The sequence below is a fragment of the Oncorhynchus gorbuscha genome, linkage group LG05, assembly GCF_021184085.1.
Source record: "Oncorhynchus gorbuscha isolate QuinsamMale2020 ecotype Even-year linkage group LG05, OgorEven_v1.0, whole genome shotgun sequence".
In the NCBI taxonomy this organism is placed as follows: domain Eukaryota; kingdom Metazoa; phylum Chordata; class Actinopteri; order Salmoniformes; family Salmonidae; genus Oncorhynchus; species Oncorhynchus gorbuscha.
Window position 1 is genome coordinate 31,294,429 of NC_060177.1, and position 22,124 is coordinate 31,316,552.

Genomic DNA, 22,124 nt, shown 5'->3' on the forward strand with positions numbered 1-22,124 from the left:
CTGAACAGGATTTGTGTTTAGTTTATGTAGGTTCTTTAACCCCATTCTCAACCAGCTGGTAGAGAATGTTTTGACAATGGATTTCTAAGTGGATACAATAAAATACATAAAAACATTTTTTTTTAACTTGGGCAACTCCCCCAGATCTCCTCTTGTTTCCTTTTGGGTTTTATCAAACCAAGAGGGCTGTACAAATAAAAAATACAACACTAGGATATGGAATAAAATGCAGGAATTCAGACGGATGAATATTGCACAATTCCTATTAGTAGAGACCTTGAGTAAGAATCTGAAAATAAATGGTAAAATGTACAAAGGCTAAAAGGCAAGAATGTCCTACAAATGTGCTCAACCAGGCAGTTGACATGTCAGTAAAAAGGTATGGTGACCTAAGAATAGGGTACTTAAATATATACTTACATGATCAAATTGTTGACAAGACACTTTAGGCAACATACATTGGTGTTATGAGAGTTTTGTTATCAATGTTCATAAACTTCAATGAATCTACTCAGTCTGCAACCCAGAGTTTGTTTCATTCAACCAGAATCTTAGACAGAATTCCCAGTTTACAATAGTCAAAACGTTTATTCACGAGAACGTTCTAACATCAAAAATGCAAACCCAGTCTTTATAACACACACGAACAAGTTCAAATCTTAAGCTACGCCTTACTCAGACAGTCAGTGTTTTCCCACTACACAGATACCTTGTTTAATCTGCAACATGCTTCTTCATTTTCTGAAAGCCTAACAGTTTCTCCCCTCCACGGGTGGAGACAGAATGTCCTGTAAGGAACACAGTAGTCCAGCTTCTCTGTCGATAGCTCCTCTTATCATTTGTTTCCCACTTGCACCCTGCTTACATACGAAAAAGGAACAAAAAGGTCCTTGTTCTAATTCTGACTAAAACTACACACATCAGATTAGTTTTATGATAGTAATAATTTCATATAATTATATGGTTTCAGAGTGGAATTATTTAATCATTATCTTTAGACATATACATTATTTTATCAATTGGTTAAACCACAGTTCATGACCCATGGGGTCAATTAATCAATATTCAGACAAAATAATAGGAATGTAATAAAAAAAATGCACTTTGCCATATATTCTCAAAGTATAGTCTGAGCATGTGCGAAACATGGTGTAAGAGGAGCCTGAATCATTTCACAATTAAGAACTATATACTATATATATATATATAACTATATATACCTGAAAACACATTCATTTCAATGTAATTGAATAGTCATGTGTGGACATACAATTTGTTCAAAATAGACAGTCCTTATTTAACAAGGCTTACCTACCTATAAAAGCCATTGAAGCAAACCTAAAGTCATTTTAGTGACATTGTTTAAATCAGTAAAAATGCTATGCAAATTTCGTTTCTAATGATGTAACAAAGATGCTGTGAGCCGAAAAGCAGGTGAAATATTTATAAAATAAACATGGAATGAGACAACATAACAGTAGCATCTTTGCATAAACACAGGATCAATACTGACTGGGGAGGGAACCTAAGGGAGTGTCATAGGGGAGGTAATAAGTAATGTAATGGAGTCCAGGTGTGCCTCATGATGACGAGAAGGTGCGTGTAATGATTGATGCCTGGTGTGTGTAATGATGGATCCCAGGACCGGTGGTTAGTATACCGGCAACATTGAACGCTGGAGGGGAGGAGCGGGAGTAGACATGCCAAATGAGGCATTGCTTGTTTGACCTTCTTTTGACTTCTCAACCGCCTGGTAGAGCTCTGTTATTTCCAAAATAAACAACAAGCTGAATTTTTTTGTTGTTGTTGGAATTTAAGGTGAAATCACTTTTTTTCTATATGTTTATCAAGAAGAGACAGTTAAAGAGGTGGTTGGCAAATACAAATATCCCCATAACAAGCTGTTGAGAAATCTATGTGTTTTCTTCACCTGTTCCCATATCAACAGGGAAAGCGCTGTTCACCACACACATGCCTAGATTCAATCAGATCGAGCAGTAACCGACGATTGCCGACACCCACATAGCTGATGTTTTGGCTGTGTCGGAGATGTAACTGTGATGGAGCTGTCAAATTGGTGAGCAGCTACTCTTGATCATTGTCATGAAGCTACACCCATCCCACTCGTGTTGAAAATGGTTAAACAAAAGAATGATAATAATTTATATCATCCTAATTGAGGTGCAGATTACATCTCACATTCCAGTGTTCGTACTTGCAACAAGGCGGGGCGGCAGGGTAGCCTAGTGGTTAAAGCATTGGACTAGTAACCGAAAGGTTGCAAGTTCAAATCCCTGAGCTGACAAGGTACAAATCTGTCGTTCTGCTCCTGAACAGGCAGTTAACCCACTGTTCCTAGGCCGTCATTGAAAATAAGAATTTGTTCTTAACTGACTTGCCTAGTAAAATAAAGGTAAAAAAAAAAAAAGGCTGCATGGGATTTATCTTAATGCGACTCTGTGCAGCCAATGGCAATGTCCGCTTTAGCTGTAATGCCAGGAGCCGCTTGTGACTCTAATGCAGTTCCACCTCCGACGCTGCCAAAACAACCGCTATGCGGATGTTGGCGAAAGCTGATCTGATTGAAGTCTATCTCAGCACAAGTTTTGTGGGTGACAACGTCTCTTCTGGCTCTATTATCATCATTGATCATGGTGGGGGGATTGATTGTGTTAGGTACATTAGTACACCTCTTTAACATAATGGCAAGAGATTGGAATTGTGAAAAGTCTATTATCTTTTAATGCAGATAATCACTGAGTCTCACAGGATTATGTCCTTGCCAGGGCCGGGGAGAGAATGAGCGACACAGAGAGAAAGAGAGAGGGAAAGAAGGGGGACATTCTCAGCCTCGTAATTGAAATGAACTTCTGAGATTTAAGGCTTTAAGTGAAGTTCTACAAAGCCGAAAATAAAGCTTAACCTTAATTTAATCTCACTTGAAATGAGATATGTAATTTGGTTTGAGCTGCTCTCTTCCCTCTAGTGCAGTTGTGTGCTAGCTGTAGGGTACAACCTACTTGTTTTCTACAACGACCACTGGTGAAAGTGATTAGAATTGCCCCTAAAACTGATCACTATCCAAAATATCCTATAATAAAGTAGTTATCTTTACATTCATAAACGCTTATTAAATTCAATTTTCTCCCTTGTTTTCTCTGCTGAAACCCAACAAATATTGTAGAGGTTTGATTGTAGAGATAGTCAATTGCTACTTGTTGAAGGGGAGCTCTGTACCTCATTCAAGCATGAATTCCTTCATTTTGTTCCAACAACCTATTTGTTGTACATTCTTTGATATCCAATTGTGTGGTTCCAGTTTATCGGACTCAAAGCTGCGCTCTTCAGATGATTAATCTCTCTCCAGTCGAGGAGTTGTGGAAAATGGCCCTTTATGCTCGACACAGAAGGAAAGAGAATAGGGGAAATTTGCCTGGATCGAATCTCAGTGTAGAGTGTTGAGTTGGGCAAGAGATCAAAGAAGCCTGTCCGGCAGGCTGCAGCAGAGAGCGAGAGAGAGAGAGAGGGGGAGGGGGGGACCCACTAAGAAGAAGAGTAGTGGAGTGAATGGTGGTGGAGAGGGTTCCTCAGATTAGATGATCCTCTGTTCCACTACATCAACTACAATGGAGGGAAGAGGACAAAAAGAAGGATAATAGAAATCCAATTGCTGAAAAGGCTGAGCAGTTCAAGACTGATGGAGAGAGCAATTCATTTGGCATTAACCCCCTCTCACTACCAACATCTGTCCCTGTTATCCGACCTTCGCTACAGCCCCTAAGTCTGACTCTTCTCCCCTGATGGCCCTTCGTGTGTCCTCCAACTATTCCCTTGGTACCTACAGAAAGAAAGAGAGACAGGCCAATCTAGTACTCAAAACATGCACATGTTGCTCTGAGTTTTCCCTGACCTTTGCCCTGTTACCCTGCCTGCCCAGCACCCAAAAGCTGTTGCTGCCTCTCCAGTGAGACCCTCAATAATGAATCAAGGGAACACACAGACACACACAGAGACAGACACACAAACACACTGGCAGCACGTCAGTGAAGTTCTTGTTTTCGAGGTTGTCAGTTGCCCCAGGCCTATTTGTTATGTCGAGATAGAGAGCGAGTTAGCCAGCCTGAGAGAGGAGGAGAGGATAAAAAGGAAAAAGCAATGTTTTATTCATAATAGTTTGTTTGTACTCTTTGACTGCCTTGTCTGCTTGCGTTTAACCTATATTTACATCTATTTTTATTTACATGTACTGTATACATATCCCTATATGCATATGCTTGTGTTACATAATATACACTATATATACAAACGTATGTGGACACTCTTTGAAATTAGTTGATTCGGATATTTCCGCCACACCCATTTCTGACATGTGTATACAATAGAGCACACAACCATGCAATCTCCATAGACAAACACTGGCAGTAGAAAGTACTTGGCACTGTCATAGGATGCCATCTTTCCAACAACTCAATTTGACATATTTCTGACCTGCTAGAGTTGCCCCGATTAACTGTAATTGCTGTTATTGTGAAGTGGCAACGTCTAGGAGTAACAACGGAGCAGACACAAAGTGGGAGGCCACACAAGCTCACAGAATGGTGTAAAGCTCATCACCATTGGACTCTGGAGCAGTGGAAACACATTTTTTGGAGTGATGAATCACGCTTCACCATCTGGCAGTACGACGGACAAATCTGGGTTTGGTGGATGCCAGGAGAACGTTAATTGCCTGGGTCTGTTTTTCATGGTTCGGACTAGGCCCCTTAGTTTTTAACGCTACAACATACAATGATTTATAGACAAGTGTGTGCTTCCACCCTTGGGACATTAGTTTGGGAAAGGCCCTTTTCTGTTTCACCATGACACTGCGTCCATGCACAAAGCCAGGTCCATATAGATAATGATTTGCGGAGGTTGGTGTGGAAGAACTTGACTGGCCGGCACAGAGCCCTGACCTCAACCCTATCGAACACCTTTGGGATGAATTGGAACGCCGGCTGCGAGCCAGGCCTAATCGCCCAACATCAATGCCGACCTCACTAATGCTCTTGTGGCTGAATGGAAGCATGTCCCCGCAGCAATGTTCCAAAAAAGAGTGGAGGCTGTTATGGCAGCAAAGGGGGGGACCAAGTCCATATTAATGCCCATGATAATTTTAATGAGATGTTCGACTAGTGGGTGTCCACATACTTTTGGCCATGTAGTGTACTTTGACATGTACATCAGGGAAGTATTAGTGTAGGTCCCCTGCCGCGACAACACTCTCTCTTTGCGCTTGGCTAACATTCCTGTGAAGTGCAGGGACGTCATCAATGCACTGCTGGTCCAGCCAATTCTATATTACTCGCACGTCTTCAATACTAAATTTTTTATATTTCTATCGATTGTCTCATGTTGAGTAGAGAGGCTCCACTGGATTCAAGAAGAGAAAATAAATAGTACCTAGAAATATTTGCATCAAATGTTTTTATTCGTAATAAATCATTTATAATTGTTTAGTAGTTGGAAATAATCACACATTTTCCTCAAGAAGGGCCTGCTTTAATAAACCAGTAAACAATGGAGGAGACATCTCCTCTCCTTTAGCATCTACTGTCTGCCATGATGCCTTGGAGACAGGAGGTAGACCACTGGACAGGGAGGATCTGTGGAGGGGGAGAAATGGAGGGGGGGGGGCTGATGCAGTTTGTCTTCCTCAGCAGGTGGGCCCTCTCTGTCCTGCTCTCTCACTGTCACGGGTCCACACAAACGAAAACACAACATCCCACATTTTAATATAATTTTTTAGTTAACTAGGCAAGTCAGTTAAGAGCAAATTCTTATTTACAATGACGGCCTACATCGGCCAAACCCGGACGACGTTGGGCTAATTGGGTGCCGACCTATGGGACTCCCAATCACGGCCAGTTGTGACACAGCCTGGAATCGAACCAGGGTGTCTGTAGTGATGCCTCAAGCACTGAGATTCAGTGCCTTAGACCACTGCGCCACTCGGGATCCTACACTTAACCTTTCCCTTATGTTCGATTCAAAATACAGAAATATGTCATTTACATAAATATTCACACCTTGGAGTGTTAGAATCACATTTGGCAGCGATTACAGCTGTGAATTCTTCTGGGTAAGTCTCTTAGAGCTATGCACACCTGGATTGTACAATATTCTTATATAATTCTTCAAGCTCTGTCAAGTTGGTTGTTGATCATTACTAGACAGCCATTTTCAAGTTTTGCCATAGTTTTTCTAGCCGATTTAAGTCACAACTTTAACCTTGCCACTCAGGAAAATTCAATGTCATCTTGGTAAGCAACTCCAGTGTATATTTGGCCTTGTCGTTGTAGATTATTATCCTGCTGAAAGGTGAATTTGTCTCCATGTGTCTGTTGGAAAGCAGACTGAACCATATTTTCCTTCAGGATGTGCCTGTGCTTAGCTGTATTCCATTTATTTTAATCCCCCAAACCTCCCTAGTCCTTTCCAATTACAAGCATACCCATAACATGATGCAGCCACCACCATGTTTGAAAATATGAAGAATGGTACTAAGTGATGTGTTGTGTTGGATTTTCATTAAACATAACACTTTGTATTCAGGACATTCAGGACAGTTAATTTATTTGCATCATTTTTTGCAGTTTTACTTTAGTGCCAAATGGTAAACGGGATGCATGGTTTTGGAATATTTGCATTCTGTACAGACTTCATTCTTTTCACTCTATCATTTAGGTTAGTATTGTGGACTATCTACAATGTTGATGATCCATCCTCAGTTTTCTCCCATTACAGCCATTAAACTTTGTAACTGTTTTAAAGTCACCATTGGCCTCATGGTGAAATCCCTTAGCGGTTTCTTCCTCTACAGATACTGAGTTAGGAAGGACACCTGCATCTTTGTTGTGACTGGGTGTATTGATATACCATCCAAGGTGTAATTAATAACTTCACCATTCCCAAAGGGAAATTCGATGTCTGCTTTTTTTCTTTTTTTTACCCATCTACCAATGGGCGCCCTTCTCTGCGAGGCATTGAAAACCTCCCTGGTCTTTGTGGTTTCTTTGTGGTTCAATCTATGTTTGAAATTCAATGCTCAACTGAGGGACCATACAGATCATTGTAGGTGTGGGGTACAGAGAAGAGATAATCATTAAAAAAAACATGTTAAAACACCATTATTTCAGTCTTGCAACTTATGTGACTTGTTAAGCACATTGTTACTGCTGAACGTACGTAGGCTTGTAACAACAAATACTTATTGACTCATTTTTTATTCATTTGTACACATTTCTACAAACATAAATCCACTTTGACATTATGCAGTATTGTGTCTAGGCCAGTGACAGAACATCCCAATTTCATTCATTTTAAATTCAGGTGGTAACACAACAACATGTGGAAAAAGTCAAGGGGTGTGAATACATTCTGAAGGCACTATATAGTTGAAGTCGGAGGTTTACATACATGTTAGCCAAATACATTTAAACTCAGTTTTTCACAATTCCTGACATTTAATCCTAGTAAACTATCCCTGTCTTAAGTCAGTTAGGATCACCACTTTATTTTAAGAATGTGAAATGTCAGAATAATAGTAGTGAGAATGATTTATTTCAGGTTTTATTTCTTTCATCACATTCCCAGTGGGTCAGAAGTTTACATACACTCAATTAGTATTTGGTAGCATTGCCTTTAAATTGTTTAACTTGGGTCAAATGTTTCAGGTAGCCTTACACAAGCTTCCCACAATAAGTTGGGTGAATTTTGGCCCATTCCTCCTGACAGAGATGGTGTAACTGAGTCAGGTTTGTAGGCCTCCTTGCTTGCACATGCTTTTTCAGTTCTGCCCACAAATGCTCTATTGGGTTGAGGTCAGGGCTTTATGATGGCCACTCCAATACCTTGGACAACAAAGTTGTTGTCCGTAAGGCATTTTGCCACTACTTTGGAAGTATGTTTGGGATCATTGTCTGTTTGGAAGACCCATTTGCGACCAAGCTTTAACTTCCTGAGTGATGTCTTGAGATGTTGCTTCAATATATCCATATAATCTTCCTCTCTCATGATGCCATCTATTTTGTGAAGTGCACCAGTCCCTACTGCAGCAAAGCACCCCCACAACATGATGCCGCCACCCCCGTGCTTCACGGTTGGGATGGTGTTCTTCGGCTTGCAAGCATCCCCCTTTTTCCTCCAAACATAATGATGGTCATTATGGCCAAACAATTCTATTTTTGTTTCATCAGACCAGAGGACATTTCTCCAAAAACTGCCATCTTTGTCCCCAAGGCAGTTGCAAACCGTAGTCTGGCTTTTTCATGGCGATTTTGGAGAAGTGGGTTCTTCCTTGCTGAGCTGCCTTTCAGGTTATGTCAATATAGGACTGGTTTTACTGTGGATTTTGATACTTTTGTACAGGTTTCCTCCAGCATCTTCACAAGGTCCTTTGCTGTTGTTCTGGGTTTGATTTGCACTTTTCGCAACAAAGTACGTTCATCTCTAGGAGACAGAACACATCTACTTCCTGAGTGGTATGATGGCTGCATGGTCCTATGATGTTTATACTTGCATATTATTGTTTGGACAGATGAATGTGGTACCTTCAGACATTTGGAAATTGCTCCCAAAGATGAACCAGACGTGTGGAGGTCTACAATTAATTTTCAGAGTTCTTGGCTGATTTCTTTTAATTTTCCCATGATGTCAAGCAAAGAGGCACTGAGTTTGAAGGTTGGCCTTGAAATACATCCACAGGTACACCTCAAATTGATGTCAATTATCCTAGCAGAAGCTTCTAAAGACATTACATAATTTTCTGGAATTTCCCAAGCTGTTTATATGCACAGTCAACTTAGTACATGTAAACTTCTGACCCACTGGAATTGTGATACAGTGAATTATCAGTTAAATAATAAGCTGTAAGCAATTGTTGAAAAAATTACTTGTGTAATGCACGAAGTAGATGTCCTAACCGACTTGCCAAAACTATACTTTGTTAACAAGAAATTTGTGGAGTGGTTGCAAAACAAGTTTAAATGACTCCAACCTAAGTGTATGTAAACTTCCGACTTCACTTTACTGTATATGTGATCAGCAAGGTTGCACCAGTCCTGTGCATCAAGCAGCTTGTCACACCGTTCTAGGTCGCACCGTTCAAAGGTTATATAGACCAAGGTCAAATTGCAGTGGTCACATCGTAGGTCAAATTGACCCAGAACATTTTCACTATTTCACTATTAAGATACCGGGTTGAAATAAATAAAATAAAAAATATATAAAAAAGTTTGAGATCCAAACTTAGGAACGTATACTCATGGTAGAAAGATTACGTTAAAAAGTATTTTAATGACTTCAAACTGATCCAGAACACATAGATAATCTTTCCCTCCTAGTAATTTACCTTTACATCCCTCCTGTGATGATTAGGCCCTGTGTTCTTAGCATTTACATTTACACAATTCCAGCGAAAATGTACTTTCCATTACGTTGGCCTGGGGGGTAAGTTTATGACAGTCATAAATACCTCCTCCCCCTTTTTTCCTATCTCTACCCTACTGAGGTTACATTTGCAAAACCCTTGGTTAACATGGAGATTCCGGGAACATCAGAAGGTGGGGGGAAATGAACTATATTCTGGTAATCCGACCAATCGAAAATATGCGGTGGTACTTAATGAATATGATGTCAGTTCGGTTGTCATCTGAGACATTCTCATCAATGATAAGATGACAAACTTGAATTTGAAATGATTTGTGATGGGATGAAATGTGATCTTAGCTTCTAAAAATGTGAGATTTGGGTTTTCATAAGATTAGGGCTCTGCTCAATCAGTGGCCCGCCCTGTGAAGGGACATGAGCTATTCAAACACCCCTCTCTCTTCCTATATAATCCCTTGACGACAATATAACTTCCTGTTCCGAGGACGTGAGGACGACGGTCCTATGTCAGAATGGTTCAGATAACAACTACAGATACGAAGCCAACATCAGTGTGAGCTTTGGTTGTGAATGGTATGAACTTTGAACTCTTATTCACTACAGAAGTGATACCTCCTAGCCGTTGAGTTAGCAACAGCAGATGCAAACAAGGGTTAGGAAGGAACAGACAGAGTATCCCATCTATCACCCAACGACGTTACTACAATGTATCCAATTGACAACCAGAGACAGTCTTCAAAGGACTCGGTTGGGCAACACGGCCTTCTATCTACCACCAACCTACCGAAGCACAGCTCAGAGTAAATATTTATTGCATTTTCCTATTCCAAATGGGTGGTAATTTAGAATGCATAAGATACTGTAGTTACGATATTACAGCTTCTTCTCTTTGTCCCTCAGTCTTCCCGCTCTTTCACTCAAACCCATCCCCTTTTTTTGTGTAACAAGCTGTCATATCTGTTCCGCCCGCTAGGGACGTTTTCCTTTATGACATCATTTGTAATCAAGGTATAATTAATTATTTGTATATGTAATTCTGTGTGATTAGTTAGGTATTTAGTAAATAAATAATTAAACCCAATTTTGTATTGCTGATTCAAATTGTTAGCCAGGGTTCGTGCAGATAACCAAGAATTTACAACTTTCAGATGAGACTGAATTAAGATGACGATTGATATTGACTGCTACTGATGTAAAATATTACTAGGTCTTTAATAAGAGTTTATTCGGAAGATAACAGCTCTATAAATATTATTTTGTGGTGCCTGACTCTGTAGTTAATTACATTTACATGATTAGCTCAATAAGGTGATATTAATTACAGATGAATTATTTTATAGAATAGCATGTCATATCACTTAATCGGGCATAGCCAAAGACACGACACATGTGTTTAGCTACGTAAATGAACACCATTTAGATAAAAAACTAGACTGTGCCAGGGACCTATCCCACTGCTCTCTCCTTGTCATTGATGCACGGCTGAGGACACACGCAGATGGCAGACAGAGATGGCCTGTGTTTCTGGGTCCTCGTGTAGGCTACCACAGCTCACATGCCACGATTTATATTTATCATCCCAGCTACTATGTGTCTTTCTCAGTCCAACAGGGAGATTTCCTACATCATTACAACCCAAAGTACTGCCTTCCACTTTAATCCCCCCCAAAAACATGATTATTTGGGACTCTGGCCAACGTATTAACTTTTGATTTAACCCCTCATTGAGTCAGACTAACATTGTTATGCTGATCAAATTCCCCAGTGGGACTATGCCTTAGAATAAAACCATTTACATCCCCAATCTTCATGATTGTAGCAAGAAACATATTTGATGCCTTAATTCAGAAACTGAACTTGGTTTTATGCTCTACAAGTAACAGGAAGCAACATACCGTGGAGCACATATAACACGTCCGGCAATACGTTTCTCTCGAGAGTTTTCAAACTTGACTGTCAATTGAAGTATCATGTTTTTGATACAGAGCCAATTTAGTTAAACTTTGAAGCGGTAGGGCTGCTTAAAAACCTTCACACAAATCCATCCGAAACACAGCGGCAGCCTCAAATACACTGTGTCTGAAAGCACTACAATGCTGCACATGATAGACTGCATTTAAATGACAAAATGGATAGATGGATGGATGGATGGAGAAAATAGTGTTATTCCACTTTGACCTATTTTCCTTTTACATCTTAAGGCCCATGTCTGTCTGTAAGTGGGTGCCTCTGGATAGCGTTCACAGAGCCTGAGTCTGTCTGGGCTGTGTGGAGCAGGAGGGAGGAGAGGAGTGGAGGATGGGTTTATCAAGCTCTCTCAGCTGTCTTGTGTTGTGCATCTACTTTTGATTAACCTAGAGATTGGATATGGCTGCGGAAGCCTTCAGGAGAATCAAAGCTCGGCTCCTCTTTATCTGTGTGTGCCACCTGGTTGGAAGCAGCACAGCGGCTTCAGTACGGCTGGCAGTTTGCCCAAAAGGAAAGGTCTGCGGGGGCCGACGGCAGATACCTTTCCTCAGGAGAGAGTGCAGGGGGAGAGAGAGAAGGATTGAAAGAGAAGGAACAGATCGATGACCTGATGGAGAGAGTGGGTCAGGGAGGCAAACGGAGTGGAGGAGAAAGACATGAGAAAGAGAGATAGCCAAGCGTGTGTGGCAGAGATGAAAGAAATAGAGATGAGAGTGTTAAAGAGAGTGATAGTGGAAGATATAACTAGAGAAAGAGGGGAGGGGGGAGTTTTTTCAATTATTTTCTTCTAGTGGGTTTATTGGTAAAGTTCTGGTCTCGTGACCAGACAGCTAAATATAATGTGTATGGTTTATGAGTTAACACACAAAATAGAGAGCCTGCAACCAATGGTCTGACTGATCGAGATGGCTGCCAAAATGAGTGATCACGTAACCAACCATTTAAGTCAATTTCATGGATTTTACAAAGTGCATAAAAATGTAAACTTTAGGTCAGATGACATTAATAATTGTGGGAATGAGAGCTCACGACAAACATAACATACAGTGCAGTTATACTGTATATACTGTACATTGTGTGTTACAATATATATTCCTTGGGAGAGGAGACATGATAGTAACAATGGCGCCGGAGAGGATGGCTGACGTTTCATGGGCTGTTAACCAACCGTGCTATTTTGTTTGTTTATTCTCATTTTCTTTAAGCTTATTTTGTACATAATGTCGCTGCTACCATCTCTTATGACCGAAAAGAGCTGCTGGAAATCAGAACAGCGATTACTCATCTTGAACTGAACAAAGAATGTATCTTTAAGAGGTGAATGAGTCGGTCGAGAGGGATTTACTACAGACACCAAAACAGGCCCTCATCTCCGTCATTCACAGGAGAAAGAGACGGAAAAGATATTGCGGAAAGAGATTCCTTGTGAGAATCTGCCCGACGAGTGGCTAATCTGCCCTTGCCATCATTCTACTGGCCAACGTGGAAAATAAATTGGACGAGCTTAAAGCACATATATATCCCACCAACGGGACATTAAAAACTGCAATATCTTATGTTTCACAGAGTCGTGGTTGAACGACGACATGAATAACATACAGCTGGCGGGATAGACACTGCATCGGCAGGATAGAACAGCAGCATCTTGTAAGACAAAGGGTGGCCGTCTATGTATTTTTGTAAACAACAGTTGATGCACGATATCGAAGAAAGTCTCAAGGTTTTGCTCGCCTGAGGAAGAGCATCTCATGATAAGCTGTATACCACACTATCTACCTAGAGAGTTTTCATCTGTATTTTTTTAAAGCTGTCTAAATACCACCGCAGACCGATGCTGGCACCTAGACTGAGCTGTGTACCACCATAAGCAAACAGGAAAATGCTCATCCAGAGGTGGCGCTCCTAGTGGACTTTAATTCAGGGAAACTTAAATCTGTTTGACCTAATTTCTATCAGCACCTTTACTCCACACTCAGAGACGCTTACAAAGCTCTCCCTCGCCCTCTATTTCTAAATCTCGCCATAATTCTATCCTCTTGATTTCTGCTTACAAGTCAAAATTAAAGCAGGAAGCACCAGTTACTCTGTCAATAAAAAAGTGGTCAGATGAACCAGATGCTAAGCTACAGGACTGTTTTGCTAGCAGAGCCTGGAATATGTTTCGGGATTCTTCCGATGGCATTGAGTACATCACATCAGTCACTGACTTGGAGATTCACAAGGCCGAAGGGCCAGATGGATTACCAGGACGTGTACTATGTTGGCCTGGTATGGTTCCCAATCAGAGGCAGCTGTTTATCGTTGTCTCTGATTGGGGATCATATTTAGGCAGCCATTTCCCCACTGTGTTTTTTGCGATCTTGTTTATGTGTAGTTGCCTGTGAGCACTCCATTGCTTCAGGTATCGTTTATTCTTTAGCGTTTTTTGTGCTGTTCACTTATAATAAATATGTCGAACCGATTTCACGCTGCGCTTTGGTCCGAGTGTTATTATGACGATCGTGACAGAAGATCCCACCACACCAAGACCAAGCAGCGTACCAAGGAGGAGAAGGTATCCTGGGCTTGGGAGATCAAGGAGGACAAGATATCCTGGACTTGGGAGGAAATAATGGGAGGACACAAAAGCCTTCGTTGGAAGCAGACGCAAGGAGAGAAGGGAAGACAGTGACGATGCCGGGGTTCCCGGCTCCAATAACATTTTTGGGGAGGGCACACTGGGTGGTCGGCGGAGCCGAGGAGTGAACCATAGCCAATCTGGGAGAAGATGGAGAAATTGAAGGAGAGTGAACGGAGAGAGTCAGAGACCGTCAGTGAGCTGATGGAGAAATTGGCGGAGAGAGAAATGAGAGAGTTGTTTTGTTGGTGTATGATGTACGACATTCGCCCTAAAGAGCGTGTCATCAGCTTGATGCCACCTGAGTCAGCTCTCCGTACTCGTCCTGAGGAGCGCACTAGCAGTCTGGTATAAACTGTGCCGGATCCACGCACCAGGTGTCCAGTATGCCTCCACAGCCCAGTACGTCCTGTGCCAGGTCTCCGCACTCGCTTTGAGGAACGTGTCATCTGTCCGGTACCTTGTGTGCCGGCTCTACGCACCAAGTCTCCAGTACGCGTTCACAGCCCAGTACGTCCTGTGCCAGCTCATCGCACTTGCCCTGACGTGTGTGTCACCACTCCAGTACCACCTGTGCCGGCTCCACGCACTAGGCCCCCAGTGCGCCTTCCCAGTCCGGTACATCCTGTACCTGCTCCTCGCACCCGCCCTGAGGTGCGTGTCACCAATCCGGTGCCACCTGTGCCGGCTCCACGCAGTAGGCCTCCAGTGTACCTTCCCAGTCCGGTGTGTCCTGTGCCTGCTCCTCGCGCCCGCCCTGAGGTGCGTGTCACCAGGCCGGTGCCACCTGTGCCGGCTACACGCACCATGCTTCCGGTGACTGTCCCCAGTCCAGAGCTTCCGGCGACGGTCCCCAGTCCAGAACTTCCGGCGACGGTCCCCAGTCTGGAACCTCCTGCGACGGTTCACAGTCAGGAACCTCATGCGACGGTCCACAGTCCGGAACCTCCTGCAATGGTCCACAGTCTGGAACCTCCTGCGACGGTCACCGTTCCGGAATCTCTCTCGGGTATGGTGTCTAGTCCAGCTCCATGGCCGGAGCCTTCCTCTGCACCAATGCCCAGGCCAGGCACGGTGTCCAGTCCCGCTCCAGGGCCTGAGCCTTCCTCTACGTCAAGGCCCAGACCAGGCACGGCGTCCAGTCCAGCTCCAAGGCCAGAGTCTTCCTCTGCACCAAAGTCCAGGTCAGGTTCAGTGTCCAGTCCCGCTCCAAAGCCGGAGCCTTCCTCTGCGCTGATGTCCAGTCCAGGTACGGCTTCCATTCCCACTCCAAGGCCGGAGCCTTCCTCTGCGCCGATGTGTGGTCCAGGCACGGCATCCAGTCCTGCTCCACGGCCAGAGCCTTCCTCTGCACCGGTGCCCGGTCCAGGCACGGGGTACAGTCCTGCTCCATGGCATGAGCCTTCCTCTGCGCCGATGTCCAGTCCAAGCATGGCGTCCAGTCTTGCTCCAAGGCCGGAGCCTTCCTCTGCGCCGGTGCATAGTCCAGGCACGGTGGCCTAACTCAGCTCCATGGCCAGAGCCTTCCTCGGCACCGGTGCCCAGTCCGGGTGCGGCGTTCCACCCAGCTCCATGGCTGGGGCCCACCCAGCTTCATGGCTGGGGCCCTCCTCTGTGCCGCGGTCCAGTCCGGGCACGTTGTTCTACCCGGCTCCATGGCCGGACCTGTGGTCTGGTTGGGGGCAAAGTCCTGCACCAGAGCCGCCACCGATGCTGGCGGATCTGCGAGCGGAATGGGTACTTCGCCCCGCACTGGAACCACCACCTACGTTAGATGCCCACCCAGATCCTCCCCTATAGAGTCAGGTTTTGCGGCCGGAGCCCGTACCTTTGGGGGGGGGGGGGAGTACTGTCACGCCCTGACGATAGCCTTTTATTCTCTATGTTGGTTAGGTTGGGGTGTGACTAGGGTGGGTAATCTAGGTTGTTTTATTTCTATGTTGGCCTGGTATGGTTCCCAATCAGAGGCATCTGTTTATCATTGTCTCTGATTGGGGATCATATTTAGGCAGCCATTTCCCCACTGTGTTTTGTGAGATCTTGTGTAGTTGCCTGTGAGCACTCCATAGCTTCACGTATCATTTCTTCTTTATTGTTTTTTGTGCGGTTCACTTATAATAAATATGTCGAACCGATTTCACGCTGCGCTTTGGTCCGAGTGTTATTTTGACGATCGCGACAGTCACTTTAATAACTCTACCCACATGTATATAAATTCAGCAAAAAAAGAAATGTCCTCACACTGTCAACTGTGTTTATTTTCAGCAAACTTAACATGTGTAAATATTTGTATGAACATAAGATTCAACAACTGAGACATTAACTAAATAAGTTCCACAGACATGTGACTAACAGAAATGGAAAAAGGTGTCTCTGAACAAAGGGGGGGATCAAAATCAAAAGTAAAAGTCAGTATCTGGTGTGGCCACTAGCTGCATTAAGTACTGCAGTGCCTCTCCTCCTCATGGACTGCACCAGATTTGCCAGTTCTTGCTGTGAGATGTTACCCCACTCTTCGGCCAAGGCACTTGCAAGTTCTCTGACATTTCTGGGGGGAATGGTCCTAGCCCCCACCCTCCGATCCAACAGGTCCCAGACGTGCTCAATGGGATTGAGATCCGGACTCTTCGCTGGCCATGGCAGAACAGTGACATTCATGTCTTGCGGGAAATCACGCACAGAACGAGCAGTATGGCTGGTGGCATTGTCATGCTGGAGGGTCATGTCAGGATGAGCCTGCAGGAAGGGTACCACATGAGGGAGGAGGATGTCTTCCCTGTAACACACAACGTTGAGATTGCATGCAATGACAACAAGCTCAGTCCGATGATGCTGTGACACACCGCCCCAGACCATGACGGACCCTCCACCTCCAAATTGATCCTGCTCCAGAGTACAGGTCTGGGTGTTATGCTCATTCCTTCGACGATGAATGCAAATCCGACCATCACCCCTGGTGAGACAAAACCGCGTCTCGTCAGAGAATAACACTTTTTGCCAGTCCTGTCTGGTCCAGCAACAGTGAGTTTGTATCCATAGGCGATTATGTTGCCGGTGATGTCTGGTGAGGACCTGCCTTACAACAGGCCTACAAGCCCTCAGTCCAGCCTCTCTCAGCCTATTGCAGACAGTCTGAGCACTGATGGAGGGATTGTGCGTTCCTGGTGTAACTCGGGCAGTTGTTGTTGCCATCCTGTACCTGTACCGCAGGTATGATGTTTGTATGTACCGATCCTGTGCAGGTGTTGTTACACATTGTCTGCCACTGCCAGGACGATCAGCTGTCCGTCCTGTCTCCCTGTAGCACTGTCTTAGGCGTGTCACAGTACAGACATGGCAATTGCACTGGCCACATCTGCAGTCCTCATGCCTCCTTGCTGCATATCTAAGGCACGTTCACACAGATGAGCATGGACCCTGGGCATCTTTCTTTTGGTGTTTTTCAGAGTCAGTAGAAAGGCCTCTTTACTGTCCTAAGTTTTCATAACTGTGACCTTCTTTACCTACCGCCTGTAAGCTGTTAGTGTTTTAACGACCGTTCCACCGGTGAATGTTCATGCATTGTTTATGGTTCATTGAACAAGCATGAGAAACCGTGTTTAAACCCTTTACAATGAAGATCTGTGAAGATATTTGGATTTTTACAAATTATCTTTGAAAGACAGGGTCCTGAAAAGGGGAGTTTATTACCTGAATTACCTCAACTAACCTTTGCCCACGCACATTTGACCCTGTACCGGTGCTACCTGTGTATAGCCTCGCTATTGTAATTTTACTGCTGCTCTTTAATTATTTGTTACTTTACTTCTTTTTGTAGGTATTTTTCTGAAAACTGCATTGTTGGTTAAGGGCTTGTAAAGTAAGCATTTCACTGTAAGGTCGACACCTGTTGTATTCGGCGCATGTGACAAATAACATTTGATTTGATACATTTTTCCATATTATTACTAGAATCACATATGAGCAATGCCTGTTTAAGGACAAGGAAGCACGCGCTAACACACATGTAACAGCAACAACTACTCTGACTCTTTGTGTGCAGGTAGTGTGTGCTCACTCTCATATTCTAATCAGAGTGGGGCTTGCTGTTGTTATTGCAGCTGCTGAGTGGTTTACCTTTCACTCCTCTTTTCACCCTTTCTTGAAAAGGTGGGGCAGAGCCGGCACTCAACTTCCCAAAACAACACAGAGGTCCCCTCCTAAGCCCTTCTGGGTCAAGGTTCAGGTAACTACCCTAACGCATAGAAGATGTGACTATGAGGTTTTCTGAGGGGACAGCTTTGATATTAGTCCTGGAGTGCCTCCATCCCCATCTCCTGGCTGACTGCTAAGATCTGGTGATGTCATAAATTGATTGTAGTGTGAGTGCAATTTCAGCAGAAGGAGAGCTAGCCGTGGAGCTTCTAATCAGGGTTGGCGTCTAGCCTTGTGTCATGGAAGCTGGGAGTGTAATTACATGAAAACAGTGCTCTTTGACATGGAGATTCAATACCATGGAGAACAAATAAACAAGCTAGGATCCCAGACCAAGCCTTGCATTATAATGACCTCTGGCGACACAACACATACTGTATAAGACTAGTAAAAACACAACTAAACCGCAGCGAGTCATGCACAGAATGATAAGCTTCACGACACACAGATACTGTGAAATGTGAACAGAATGATGCAGTCAGATGAGTGAGCTCACGGTCCACAATGGAATTCAGTTCACTGTATATACATTGATTGCTGTGTATCGTGTGCAAGTTAGATCGGTATTCAACACGGTGCTGTAAATCTGAATGGACATTTGCACAGCGACTTGCTTTTGTAAGCATCATTATACAGTTGTTCCACCTGGCAAAAACTAAGTTGTATTGTGTGATTTCTTATGTTTCATTATATAGGTTTGTGAATGCTGATTTAGTGAATGGAGGTTTATACGCATCGATGTCAGCTGCAAGTTTGTTCAACAATACACAGACGGGGATAAAGCTTTGTTTAACATTGGTTTAGTTGAATGCCTGTCAACAGTTGCTATCAAAAGCATTGTTAATGTGCACTTAGTTATTTGCACATACAGTGACTAAGAGAGCATCCTTATGTTAGCCATTTATTCATTGTGAAGAGAACACATTACTTTTACATTCAATGGACCGTAAATTATAATATAAAAACATGGTCTTATCCACAGACTCCGACTCATCTAGAACTCTTTTACATTGCAGCCTTGCAAGATACATTTTCACATTTTCTAGACAAACAATAAATTATTAGATTATGCATACACATAAAAGTCAACTTTCACAATGTTCAGGATAACTCTGCTCTCTAGGTCAAGGTTACACTGAGGCCTGAAAGTGTTCTCATTAGCTCCTGCTCCTCATCTCCTCAGCCCTGAAATGCTATTCCTGCAGGTCAGTTTCAAACCTTCCACTGGAGCCTACCTGTGTCTGCCTGGAGGATAATGAGCATAACCACCAGTTCTACAATAACCCAACTCCTCTGCACCTACAACTCTGACTTATTTGAAGGGGTGTTACAGGAGTGTCTGTAACTAATATGGGAGCAAATACATAGTTTCATAGTTTCCTAGTCTGGCACATGTTCCTGCTACTGTGTAAGAGATGTTCCATGCAGCAAAATAATCCTTTCGGATTACGTAACTTGCCTATGAACAGGACATTGGTTCTATAGCTTGGAGGGTTCCACATTATTCATGAGTTATATGGCCACTTCGGGCCCGAGCCTACAGTAAGCAGTTCATTATCCAGGTGTGTCCCTCTTCTCGATGCACAGTGAAAGTTTAGGGACAACAAGGCTATGTGACTCAGTGTTCTGAAGAGTGTTTACACGGGACTGCTATAAACACTACTCCCCCTCTCCTCACACTCCCTCCCTCCCAGGTGTGAATATGAATATGCAGAATCTAAATGGGGTGGGGAGGGGTGTGATGAAAGAGGGAAAGAGAGAGTGCCTGCTAACAAGTGATTGTGTCTCACTCTCAGCTCATCTGCATTTTTTTCTCCCATTACAGACAAATGAGAAGAGAAAAGCAGACCTCATTGTCGTCTAATGGGGATGGCGTGGAGTCAGTTGTCTTTGTGCAGCAACAATATAGTGTTCTGGCTGTGGGTCTGATTCACTGGCTGAATGACAGAAGAACTTTAATGCCATTCAGGAGCAGAGCCGCATCTCCATTCTGTCAAGTGAAAGACTGGGTTAGATATTACATAAAACGATACGTTATGCAAGTGACCCTGGATAAAAGCATCAGCCAGGACCAGAGAGGAATAATACTACTACCCACGGTGGAACTTGATTAATAAAATCCAATAAATGGCAATAAATGAATTAAATACCAAACTTACCTTGACTTGGAAGAGTTGCTGTGTTGGATAAGCCTTAGACAGCTAGCTCACATAAATAGCATTCCTCTCTGTTTGAGTCAGGTTGTTGAGTAGGCTAAATGAGCTGCATTAGCTAGCTATATCACGGCTCAGGAGAAGACCCAGATGCAGACATTTTGAAGTAATAAAAGTAAATTACAAAAACAGGGGGCAGACAAACGACAGGTCAAGGGCAAGCAGAGGTCAATAATCCATAGCAGAGTCCGAAAGGTTCAGAATGGCAGGCAGGCTCAGGGCCGGGGCAGGCAGAGGTCAGTTATCCAGGTCAGTGTCACAAGGTACAGAGCAGCAGGCAGGCTCAGGGGTAGGCAGAATGGTCAAAACTTGGAAAACTAGAAACAGGGACTAGAGAAAAACAGGCATACGGGGAAAAGGCTGGTAGACTTGACGAGACAAGCACAAAGACAGGTGAAACATATCAGGGTGTGACCAGCTAAGTGAAAGTTAAACTAAGAAGAATTTTTAAAAATACAGCTAAAAATCTCTCGCCCTCACTCTCTCGTTCTGGTGCTTCTCCTAAATATTTTAAGAAAAACTGTTGGACTACTGTCTATCTCTCTTTGAGTAAACTACTCAACACACTTCATTCACTGCCATGCTAGCTAGCTGCAGCTTAGCTTTCAGTATATTCATTCTCTGATCCTTTGATTGGATGGACAACATGTCAGTTCATACTACAAGAGCTCCGATAGGTTGGAAGACGTTCTCTGGAAGTCGTCATAATTACTGAGTAAGTCTATGGAAGGGGTGAGAACTGGGCACATGTACCCAGAGGAGGATGAAAAATAGCCGTCCTCCGGCTATACCATAGTACTGTTGAGGCTACTGTAGACCTTGATTGCAAAACAGTGTTTTTGGTGTATTTGGTGACGTGAATATATTTAAAATAGTTTAATCATTAAATGTTTTACCATTTTTATTTGTAATAAATTCATTAAAAATCCTACAATGTGATTTTCTGGATTTTTTTGTCTCATTTTGTCTGTCATAGTTGAAGTGTACCTATGATGAAAATTACAGGCCTCTCTCATCTTTTTAAGTGGGAGAACTTGCACAATTGGTGGCTGACTAAATACTTTTTTTGCCCCACTGTATGCATGTGCGTGTTGTGAGTGTGTGCGGGTGCGTTTGTGAGTTTGTGTCTGCGTGTTTGTGTGTGTGTGTCTGTGTGTGTGTGTGTGTGTGTGTGTGTGTGTGTGTGTGTGTGTGTGTGTGTGTGTGTGTGTGTGTGTGTGTGTGTGTGTGTGTGTGTGTGTGTGTGTGTGTGTGTGTGTGTGTGTGTGTGTGTGTGTGTGTGTGCGTGTGTGTGTGTGTGTGTGTGTCCTTGCCCACAGCGCCCAGCCACTGGGTGTTTGCACACTGCTGACAGCCTTACATATGATGATTGCTAAGTAAAAAAGAGCCCCAGACGCAGATATCAAACTGTTTCTCTCTTCCCTGGATCCTGCAGTCCTCTCCCTCTCTCTGCTTTAAAAAGATAATTCTGTAAAAGTCCTGTCTACTTCTGCACCGGCTGCTTTTCTCTGTGTTAACAAGAGAACATTTCACAAGCTTTGTAGATTAATTTTTCCCTTTTCTCCCCTGTTTCCCTCAACAAAGAGATTAGAAGATAATCCTTCTCTGAAAGCCAGCATGTCTGGACTGAAAAGTGGCGAGGGAGGTGGTTGTATGGGGTAAGATTTTGGTGGCTATAGTGGACATAGAAATAAGATCCCATC

The 22,124-nt window shown here is 43.4% G+C and overlaps 1 long non-coding RNA gene across 1 annotated transcript; it reads left to right on the forward strand.

Moving 5' to 3' along the window:
- Positions 1 to 1,948: 1,948 nt before the first annotated feature.
- Positions 1,949 to 20,352, forward strand: LOC124035341. The gene is made up of 3 exons (XR_006838727.1): positions 1,949 to 2,077; positions 18,164 to 18,239; positions 20,034 to 20,352. It is a non-coding gene; the product is annotated as an uncharacterized LOC124035341 (long non-coding RNA).
- Positions 20,353 to 22,124: the final 1,772 nt, after the last annotated feature.